The sequence below is a fragment of the Apteryx rowi genome, unplaced genomic scaffold (genome assembly GCF_003343035.1).
Source record: "Apteryx rowi isolate R43461 unplaced genomic scaffold, aptRow1 scaffold_51, whole genome shotgun sequence".
Lineage (NCBI taxonomy): Eukaryota > Metazoa > Chordata > Aves > Apterygiformes > Apterygidae > Apteryx > Apteryx rowi.
This window is the reverse complement of record NW_020450772.1, coordinates 1,720,409-1,730,859: the sequence shown is the minus strand read 5'-3', so window position 1 is coordinate 1,730,859 and position 10,451 is coordinate 1,720,409.

The window sequence follows — 10,451 nt, the reverse complement described above, 5'->3', positions numbered from 1 at the left end:
GACGCTGGTCGGACTGAAACTGCAGTTCTTGAGTCTATTCATAGAATATGCTAAGTGGCCCTGGGAAATGCTGACAGTGTGATTCCAAACCATGGGAAATAAAGCTAATTTCAGATTTTATTGAAGTCTAAAGAAATGCTGACTTTTATTTTTCATTAAGGCTTGTCRATCTCAGCCAGTTCTGAGTACACATACCTAACTGATGAGTTCACACTCCAAGTGAAGCTACAGAGCTGCAGCTGAGTTCTGCTTCGGTTTTGGACTGCCTGGAGCGTAGAAATGCTGGCCCCAGAGTCAGTGCGGTCCTTTAGGTTCGTAGAGATGGATTTTTGCTAGTTTGTAATGCAGATTTCCTTCTCATGTTCTAAAAATGCAGTACCCTACGCGCTATGTAGGCMCAGAAGAGAGCAACTTGGCCTCCACACCACTTTGCTGACTAGCCTCGGGCTTCTTTGTTGCCTTCTCTGCAGGGCTAAGTCTATCAGATTTGAAACCCACATGGACCCAAAGCAGAAGGAAATGATTCAAGTGAAGCCTAATCTAAATGCTGAAGCCAAATGAGGTTTTTTTGCCACAGATCCTAACAGGGAAAGGGAGCAGGAGTCTTTACATAAGGGAGTCACACATTTTGTATGATGCTCACAACAACTCTCAAAATAAGAGTAATGTCTTTAGAAACTTCTGTTTGACTCTCAGTATAAAGTAGCTCCTGCTGCTGGCTGACATGGGGTCACTTTCTATTCTGTCTTGTTATCTGGAAAATAAGGACACCATTGCTAAATATTATTACTCTTGGAAGTGAGTGTTTTTCACTGGAAAACTGAATCTTGAGTAATTCATTCTTGGGTTTCCTTTTCTGACATAATGAAGGGCAGAATCAATTGGCTCCCTGGTGACCGACCGCTGAACATTCAGACCTTGCTCTCTCTGGGGGGAAAAAAAGCAAACTAGAGGAAACAGCAATTTACATATTTTCAATAAATAAATGTAGAACTTTTGGTCAAAGTGCAGTTTGACTTAATACGCCCACACACACGTGCTCCCCTATACAAAGTCAGTACACAATTCTGTCTTAATTTCCATTACATTTTTTCCTCCAGTGGTATTTTGTTTAGTGCACGGCTATGGTTTAAATTTTCAGTTTGATGGTGAGAAGAATGGTGAATGTCTGATGAACTTAAATTTTAGTTTAAAAATTTTTGATTATACTGCCAGCTAATTCTGCAGCATTGCTATAGCAGCCGAAGTTTCAGCAAGTTTTAAAATACTGTTAAAAAAAATGGAGCTTTTGCAATTTTTCAGCAGGGTGTCTTAATTGTCTCTTTTGCAAGAAATCCAAATTTGCATGAAACTAGTCTTTAGACAGCAGTGTTAGTCAGCTTTCAATACAATTCCTACGTTATTAGTAACCGTAACTCTATATGGTGTGAACCACGGAGCTCAGGAGTGTGTAAGTGCTGCACTTCACAGCTTCCAGCTATCTGCAGCCTGTGGAGGAATTAAGCTGGTAGATTGCTGGTAAGTAGCTGAGCAGGTAGAAGAATATAATCTGATCAGAGGATATGCTGTAGAAATGTAGATTTTGCTGAGTCTTACCAGGAGTAACAAATCGTTATTGCATCATAGGTAACTGAATTGTGAATGATCTAAAGTTAGAAACCGTGTAGGTGAGTTGTTAATATCTTTATTGCGTGAAGTGCAATGATTTAAAAAATAAAAAGTGCTGAAAAAGTTGTAGCATTTCTTGATGAGGAAAGGAAATTATTTGAGACTGCTTTAACTGCCTGCATACTGTATTTGAAGGTGCTACACTGTTAGGAGCATGGATATTTGCCAGTTTGTTTTTTATAATAAGAGTAATCTTAGCTTAACAGAACCATAACTTTCCGTCTACAGATATAGCAGATTCGTAGCTGCTATGGACAGAAAAGAACATTGCAATTTTATAGACCAACCCCTTCTTCCCCCATGTGAAGTAGGCCAGGGTTTCATGCTCGGTAAGAGTATATGTCGCGGGCCCTGCTTTCCCTGCTCGCCAGGTGCTAGCTGGCAGCCCGGAAAGGCTGGGACCCAGCGCTGACCGTGCCGCGCCGCCTCCGAGCTGGGCTACCCCTGGGGCAGGAGCGTGTGTGGAAAGCTCGGCGGCTGCGGGGAGCATTGGGCTCCCACCAGCTCACAGGCTCGGGTTCGCTTGCGGGCTTGACGTACCCCGCGAGTCGAAAGCGCCGCGGCTGCGGACCTCGGCGGCTGGCAGGAGCTACGAGCCTCGTGGATGCTGCTGAAGCTCCTCGGCAGCCGTCAGATCGGGGCCTGTGCAATAAATCAGGGAAGCTGTCGGGAATGTAGGGCATTGGGACAGCTGCGCGGGGCCCGGGAAGCAGCTCGGGAATGCTGCGACGCTTTGAACTTGGAAACCCTGGCRGATGCTTGTGCTGGCTGGTACCAGGGCCAGGAGGTGGAGCCCAGCGGGCCAGCTATGTTTAGTGCTGCTGATCCTCGGGAGCGAGCCGAGGTTCGAAGATTAGCRGGTATGGCATTTGAGGACGAGGGGACCAGACCATTCTAGACTTGTGAAAACAGGTAACTTTCTTAAAAGTTTGTCACTTATTATTTTGCTTATGCTTTAGAAATAATAGTTTAGCTCTTCTCCCAATCTACACTGATTTAAAAAAAAAAAAAAAAACAGTGTCATTTTCCCAATTAAAAAGAGAATGGAGAGTTTTCATATTCTAGAAGAATTTCCATTTCCATGATAACCTACTGCCAGTGAGAGACAGAAAAGCTTCAGAATTTCACACTCCCCTCAGTGTGCCTCGGTGTTAGAAAAAAGATAGGTATTCTTAGGTTTGTTTTATTATTCCTTTAGAAAAAATATATAAATAACAAAAATATAACAATTATCTAAAAAAATTAGATGTGTATTTGCCTTTTTATTGCTTCCTGTCTACAATAATGACCTGTTCCTCATTTCACTTCCCCTCCCCTTTTAAAACTACAAAAGATTGTCTCCTGTATAAAAAATGTTAATAAAAAAGGCTAAGAGGGTGTATCATACCATATGTAGTAATTTTACATCTTCCACTTTTTCCTCAAGATTCACTTCCATGTTGATGTATTTTAGAAATCATCCAGCTAGCAGTGACATGCCAAAACAATGTGTTCATTATCAGAAGTCCACTAACTACCCAATCTTATTTTTACAGCCATTTCTGTTTAATGATACTGCTTATGAATAGATGGGTAGGGAAGGGTTAGGATCAAAGAGTCAATCACAGATTTCGCAATGTTTTCCATGGCAAAACAACATGTGTTGAGTTAGCTACTCCACAGGAGTCTGCAAACTTTCATTAAGTGTGATTTTCCTGGGATTACTTTAGCTACCGATTTGTTTTCTTTCTTCATATGACAAGGCTTTGCCCAGGACGAGTGCTCTGAAGTGTCTTTAGTCTGGGATAGCATTTTGAAGGGAGCTGAGAGCTTTGCTTGAAGAAGTACACAACTCTTGTCCTTAGGAGTATTTCAGATCTGGAAATAGTCATTTTAGGCCTCAGAGCGAGTGCTCCAACACTTGTTTACCAAGGAGCGGGTGATCAGGGTGTTGTTCTGGGCTAGGATTTTGTGAGCTGGCTCTTACGGACGAGCTGTTCCAAAGCAACTGGATCTGCACGGCTGCTGTTGCCACATCCCTCTCCATCAGTTCATGCCCAAAGCAGCCACCTCTTTCCAACGAGGCACGTGCATTCAGGCTGGGAATACCAGACTGCTTAGTCCCACTGGTGGTTTCTGTATATTCCAGGGCTTTTTTCTGTGCCGCTCTGCTAGTGCAGGAAACCTGGGATTTGAGGACAAATTTGCCGGTTGTCCTTCTTCTGGCATCCCATGATTTCTCTATTTTTTTGAAAGCCAGTACCGTTTTCCAAGGCTTGTTAGTCAGCTTGGAGAGAAACCACTGCACACCACAGCGCCTATGATGGATGACGGAGGGGAAGCAGCTGTATGTGTATTAGAAAGCAGGTGCCATGCCATTGAGCATATCTGGCAACAAGGAGAAGAGGAAGAAATCGCGGAGCTCGTGGTGAATTAACTCTTCCTGAATTAGCTCGATGTGCTGAAGCCTTGCTGATGACCAAAGTGAAGGGGTAGCTGCAATTGTAAGATGATAAAGGTCACATTCCTAGAGATTTACCCAAACGTCACCCCAAAGGCACAGCAGCAGCTGGCCAGTGTGAGAGGAGCTCTGCAGCATGCAGGGTGGCTGGTTCTTGCACGTGAAAGCTTGCTACCCCACAGCTGCTATTAGGTACCCGCTGACCAGGTTGTAAATTTAGGATATTATCCTTGACTGGTTGCCAGACAGGTGTGTACAGAACCAGAAGTAGCTGGTGGCATGGATCTGCAAGCGTGGAGGGCCCTGGTAGCTTTGTAAGTCTGAAATCCCAAATCTGGGACAGAGGCATGCATGGGACACAYATCAGTTCAAAATATGTTTTTGTGAAACCTATCTTACCTTCTGCTTTGGCARATAAAGCTTTTCATGGTTGCTTGGATTGGTGAAAGGATCTGTTAAACTTGTGAAATGCCTGAAGGTCCCAAAGATGAAGAGGTGCAGTGCTCCTGCCTATTACCTGGTCCTGGCATTGGCGGGTTTGAGGAGAAAGCTATTAGCTGTGGCTGAAGGGCGAAGCTGGAGTCCTGTAGTACAGTGTTCTGCTAAGGTGTGGCATAAAGGAAAGGCCTGTGGTGTAGCAATTTGTGGAAAAAATACAATTGCCCTTAATGTGAGCATGAGGGGCTGTGGTTGKGCTTGTGGTTATGGGGCCGTGTGGGAACATGGCGATAACACTACATCAGCTCAGGGAACTGTTTTTGCAGGTATCTGTCTCACTCGTGCTAGGTTAGTGATTGTATCTGTCATCTGCTGTTCTGCAAGAGCAACTCCCTTCAAGTCTGCTCCAGTGTGGCTAACAAGAGCTGAAACAACTTTTATGCCTTTGACTCTTATTTCTCCCTGAAGAAAAGCACCAAACACCGGTAGATTCTGTCCCATCTCACATGGTTAGGCAGTGTTTTCATGGTGTCTTGATGCTGTAGGGGCTGTAGAAAAAGAAATAGGTCAGTGTACCTGGCAGCAGTGACTCAATGTCCATTCTTCTCAGCTTTGGAATTCCACTGCCAGGGTCTTCTTCCAGCCTTGGATAATGGGAGATGGGAGGTTACTTGGTGGAAAAATTATATAGTTTTTTTCTGCATAGGAGCATTATTCTAAGGAATCTTGTTTTAACCTGAGTTTATTACAGTGGTGAATGGCTATTGGGATGAGCAGGAATAGTGGGGATTTGCATGAGCTAGGAACCTGGCCTGGCTGAGAGAGGACGGGAGTTGACAGGGACATATGCAATACTAATTGCAGGGCCAAATTAATAAGCACATCTTATTGATGCCAGGTGGCTTTTGTGCTTCAACAAAGTATGTACTCTTCTGTAATCCCCTCRTCCCCTCTGCTGAGCAGCAGCGAGCGCTGCGCATGCAAGTGGTGGGACTGCACCGTGGCCAATGGGGCACACAGCCCTGGCGCTCGGCTGTAGAGATGGAGGCGTGCAGGGACGAGTGCAGAATTTGGCTGCAGAGGATGTCCCATTTCGTCCCTTGTGACAGGGCCTGCCCTCGTCCTGCCACCTCACTGCTGCAGACACACACAGTGAAGCATCACTGGCCAGGGCGAAGGCTAAGGACATGCAGTGCCAGAGGAGAGGAAGATCTGCAGAGTAGTCAGCCAGAGGGCAGTGAAAATGGAAAAGATGAGTAAGTGGTGTCTGGGGAGATGGAGCACAGGCTTGCCAGGGCCCTTAGCTATTCACGTGCCGGGGCAACAATCTGGGCTACAGTTGCCATTTCCTGGTGCAGTTGCCATTTTTAACAGGTGGTGGGAGGAGGAGAGGCTGCAAATGGGTGGCCTTGGAAGAGTTCCTTCCAGCCAGGATGCTTTTATCCACTGTTTATCTACAACAGCTGAATGCAAGTCAATGTCACCCACAGCACCCACAGCACCCACTGGGCTTTCTGCAGGGTGATGGTGAGAGTCTGCTCAAAGTCAAGGAAAGGATTTTAGCAAGTTCTGTTGTGTTCTCTGTACTTTTCTTAGAGGTCTTYTATCACATGAAGAGATTTCATGGTACTTTCTTCCCGATCTAAATCCAACCTCTTCCTCCTTTAATGCTGTTTCCATACACCTCTTCTTTTTCACTTAAAACACCTTAGTCAGTGCTTTTTGCCAGCACACTCAAAATTTAAATCCCTCAATAGTTACTGAACTCACTCTTGTCCTCTTCCTTATGAATTGCTATTATTGTCACCTTTCCTTTTGCTCAGTACTGACTATTGTTTGTAACTTTGCTGAATGACTTATTTCATTATCTTTACATTTTGTGCCTACTTGCATCAATATCTACTGTATTGATGCTGTCACTTCCCAGCACCTCTTTCTTTTTGAAGCTTTCTCTCCACTAAAACTTCTACTAATGTGAAAATCTGTTCTCTCTCCTTGTGCTGAAAAGTATTTGTTTCATATTTTTCATTTATTGTACAGCTCTTCAAAATGCTCCTTCTGTTGCTCATTCATTATCGGTTATTAGCCTGCACTTGTCCTGCATCTTCACCTCAAATGTCTCACTTCTTTCTTTTATCTGTGGTAACAATCCCCATGTTACAGTGAGGCTTTTTGATGTTCGCTTAGCAGGTTGTCTCTGTTGCTCTCCGTTCTGTGTGATCAGTGATCAGTGCAAGGGACTCAGCTCTTAGACTTTCACCTCCTTCTGTATTCTTGTTCAGCGCCCTACACTTGTCGCTCAATTGCTGCAGCTCACCTTCCTTCATCTGTTTCTTCCTTTAGCTCAGAACCCTTCCTCAGACTGTTTAGGATGGGTATCCATTAGCAGTAAATTACTATTAAAAGATACCATGGATTTCCTTTGATTTTTTTTATTTTGTTATCTGTGAGTATTGTTACTTGAAAACCATCGGGTTTTGCTTAATTCTAGAACCTGATATGGAGTTTAGGGGCTCTCCACAGCAGAGAAAAATTCTTGGGACCATACTGGCACACAACTTCTCAAAATAGTTACATCTTTATTTGGAGGAAATGCCACTGACCCATTTAGGTGGCACGCTGCATTGTTGAGCTGTGTGTGAAAAGTGCCTGACGCTGGTGGTATTCAAATTCAGCACCACCAGAAAAACACGAACATCAGTGGATGTGTGCAAAAATTTCAAGTAGGCCTCTAATTTTAGGTTTTAAGCTTTCCAATGCCCTGCTGAAGATGCCTTCAAAATCTCCAAAGTCACTGACCTCTTCAGAAAATATTGGCCAAAATGCTCTGTGAATAATTTACATTGTTAAAAAATACTAACAAAGCTTTATAGAAATGAGTAATCATTAATAATTGGCTTCAGCTTCTTAGGAAACACGCAACTGCTTATTTTGAGAGAAATGCTCAGCACAGCTTGAGAAATAACAAGCAATCCCCCTGCTAGCACAGGAATGAAGACAATAGGACGTAATAGCAACCCAAGGATCCTTAATTCCAGACATCCTCAGTGACGTTTGCTTTCAGAACTGTAAGTGCCTGGATGTGACTGTATACATACATGTGCGTATTATGAAACAATTGCTCAATGAATATTTTTAATTAATATTTTCTTTTTAAATGCCCTATTTACCCTCTTCACACAAGGTATTTCTGCCATGTGTTGTTTTGATTGAAGTAAATGTACTCCCTTAAGATAGCTCCTTCATGGCAGTTCATAGATATCTTTACCCTCTTCTAATTTTTTCCCTCCCACTGCTCATTCCTTTATTCCCTCTTACATTTTCTAAAGTGAACTATACAGAGTTGTATCAACCCCAAGAGTTAAAAATCAAAGGACTGGGGCAGACAAGAGGATATATTAGATAAAAGATTTATTTTAAGCAAAACATTTTTCTTAGATCATATACATTTTATACCTAATGTTTTTGCAACAAGTAACACTTCAGGTTATTAGTATTTTTATCTTCAGCTGATGAAATGAGTTATTGCAATGCAACTGTACTATATGAAGTAAGCTGGCAGTTGATTTTCTGTTTGCTGCTTATGTTGTTTGGGGTCCTTCTTGCTTTTCCAGACATAAAATGAAACATTGACAGAACAATCTCACARTTAAATCTGTGAAGCAGTTTTGAGTTTTGGCTCGGCGCGAAATAGGTTTAAGCTTTCAGTTGTTTAAGATCTTAATGAAAACAATTTATGTGCACAACCAAAACTGACATTTTTCAGTCTATTTTTAGAAAGGTTGCCTTTTATCAGTAATTCTAACTCTGTTTTGCAAAGCTGCAATTTGCCTGACCCTTGGGCAAAAGTGGAGCTTATCTAGCCTATGAAAATCTGGAACTGGTTTCTTCCTGGATCAGTCCTGGAGACCTGAGCACATGCCGCTCTTCCTACAGTTTTCGTGAAGGAAGCCTGGCACCTGCTGAAGAGAGCACAAGGCTCCGTACGCCGCCCTGTGCGGGCATGCAGAGGCAGCAGGAGGAACAGCCAGGGCCATGCGGAGGTCAGGAGCTCAACGGTAGTGCAGGTTCTCTGAAAGGTAAAGATATATTATGCTTATGATTGATATCTGACATTTAGGAGAGGGATGTAGCTGGCTGCTAAGAGAAGAATTCATGTTCCTCCTTTTTCCTATAGCAATAAGGGGCAAGAGGGAGATGTGCCATCTTTTTGTCACCATCCACAGCTCTCCCACTCTGCTATCATGGCATCCTTTGATTTGCATGAAAAACTTTCACCTCCCTCTCCCTCTCTGTCTCTCRCCCCTACCTCTTACCACGGGTTTCTTCAGCTTGGAAGTAAATGATTTGTTCTTGTTACCCTTTCATTATTTCTTCCGTTGCTGTAGTGCTTAGGATCCCTACACGTGCACCAGGGCCCAGCTGGACTAAGCGGTACGTACATAAAGGAGTTGGAGGAAGGAAACCTGTGCTCACGAGCCGCAAGAGAGCGGTGATGTGCCCTGGCCACGCTGCCCAGGCTGTGGGGCTGGAGACCAGGCCAGCGCTGCGCGGCAGGGTGCGCGCCCGCTGCTCRGCGCAGACACGGCCCCACGGAGCTCTGCCCAAGGGTGCCCGGGGATGCTGATGCGTCTCCTCCCTGCCTCTGCGGAGGGAGAGGCAGTCCTGCTGGCCTGGTAGCGCACGGACAGGTTAACCCTGGTGGACTCCATTACCGGCCTCTGCGTGTCCGCATAGTTGTTGTTGCCGTCGTGCCTGCGCTGGTGTCAGGGCGGCCGGCGCTCGGGCGTGCTGCCTGACCTGGAGGCTCCTGCTGCTTCAGTTGGGCCTTCTAGGAAGGGGAGCGCAGCCAGTTTAGCTGTCTACATCAGCTCCGTGGTATTGCACAAGGCTTCATTTAGTACAGGGTAATGACCTTAATTTAAGCATGCATATCCCTGCCCTTGCCTCGCTGCTCTGCATTATGGCTATGCAAGTTTGCTTGTGCTAAAGGGCAGAGCAAAAATAAATTTCCATACTCCCGGGCATGTTCCATCGGCCTGTGTTGGCGCATGGGCTTGTGTCCAAATAGTTTGKATATGAAGTGAGTTTTGGGCTCCAGGACAGACTCAGGCCTGCTCTTGAAATTGCACTGAGATGACACCAGGGTCCTGCTTTTATATTTGTGGTTGACTGGCTGCCGCTGCTGTGATGTGCAGCTGTGACAGCAGTGTTCTTCTCTTACTGCCTTAAAACAGACCTTGCTTTTCTCTAGCTGGCAGGAAAAATACTAAATTTTGCGTTACAGTTGAGCAGGAACTAGTGAAAAGCTTTGTGTATTGGAAAGCCCAGTATTAATTAGGTGAGGCTGTAACTGAAGTAGATAAAGATGCTCTTTTGACTGCTTGTGTGTGTGTTCAGGCATATTCTGTATTTTGGTCATAYAGACCGAAAAGTTAACAGGGATACTGCTGTTTTCCCCAGTCCCCGTAACGGGTCTTGTCGAGGGTTACGGGTCAGGTGCCCCCGAGCTTGCCCGTGGGTTTTCTGGCACAAAGGAGCAGCAGCGTAAAAGGTGCCGTCTGAATGCAGTGTGTCCTGCCAAATCGCAAAATTTGGCACGCTCGGTATGAGGGTTTTGTCAGGAATGCCGGGTTTTGTCCTTTTCATTATTGGCCGCCGGTGCCGCTGCCGGTGCCGGTGAGGTGCCGGTGCCGGCGCCGGCCGTTGGCGGCGGGGCGGTGACGTGCCGGACTACAGCTCCCAGGGCCGCGCGGGGCCGCGCCGCCGTGACGTCATGTGTTTTGGCTGCGGCGGTCACATGCCCCGCCGGCCCCTTTGTTTTGAGTGGCGCTGGCAGCGCGGCCGGGGAGCCGCGGCGGAGAGGACGGGACAGGACGGGACGGGACGGGACGGGACGGGACCC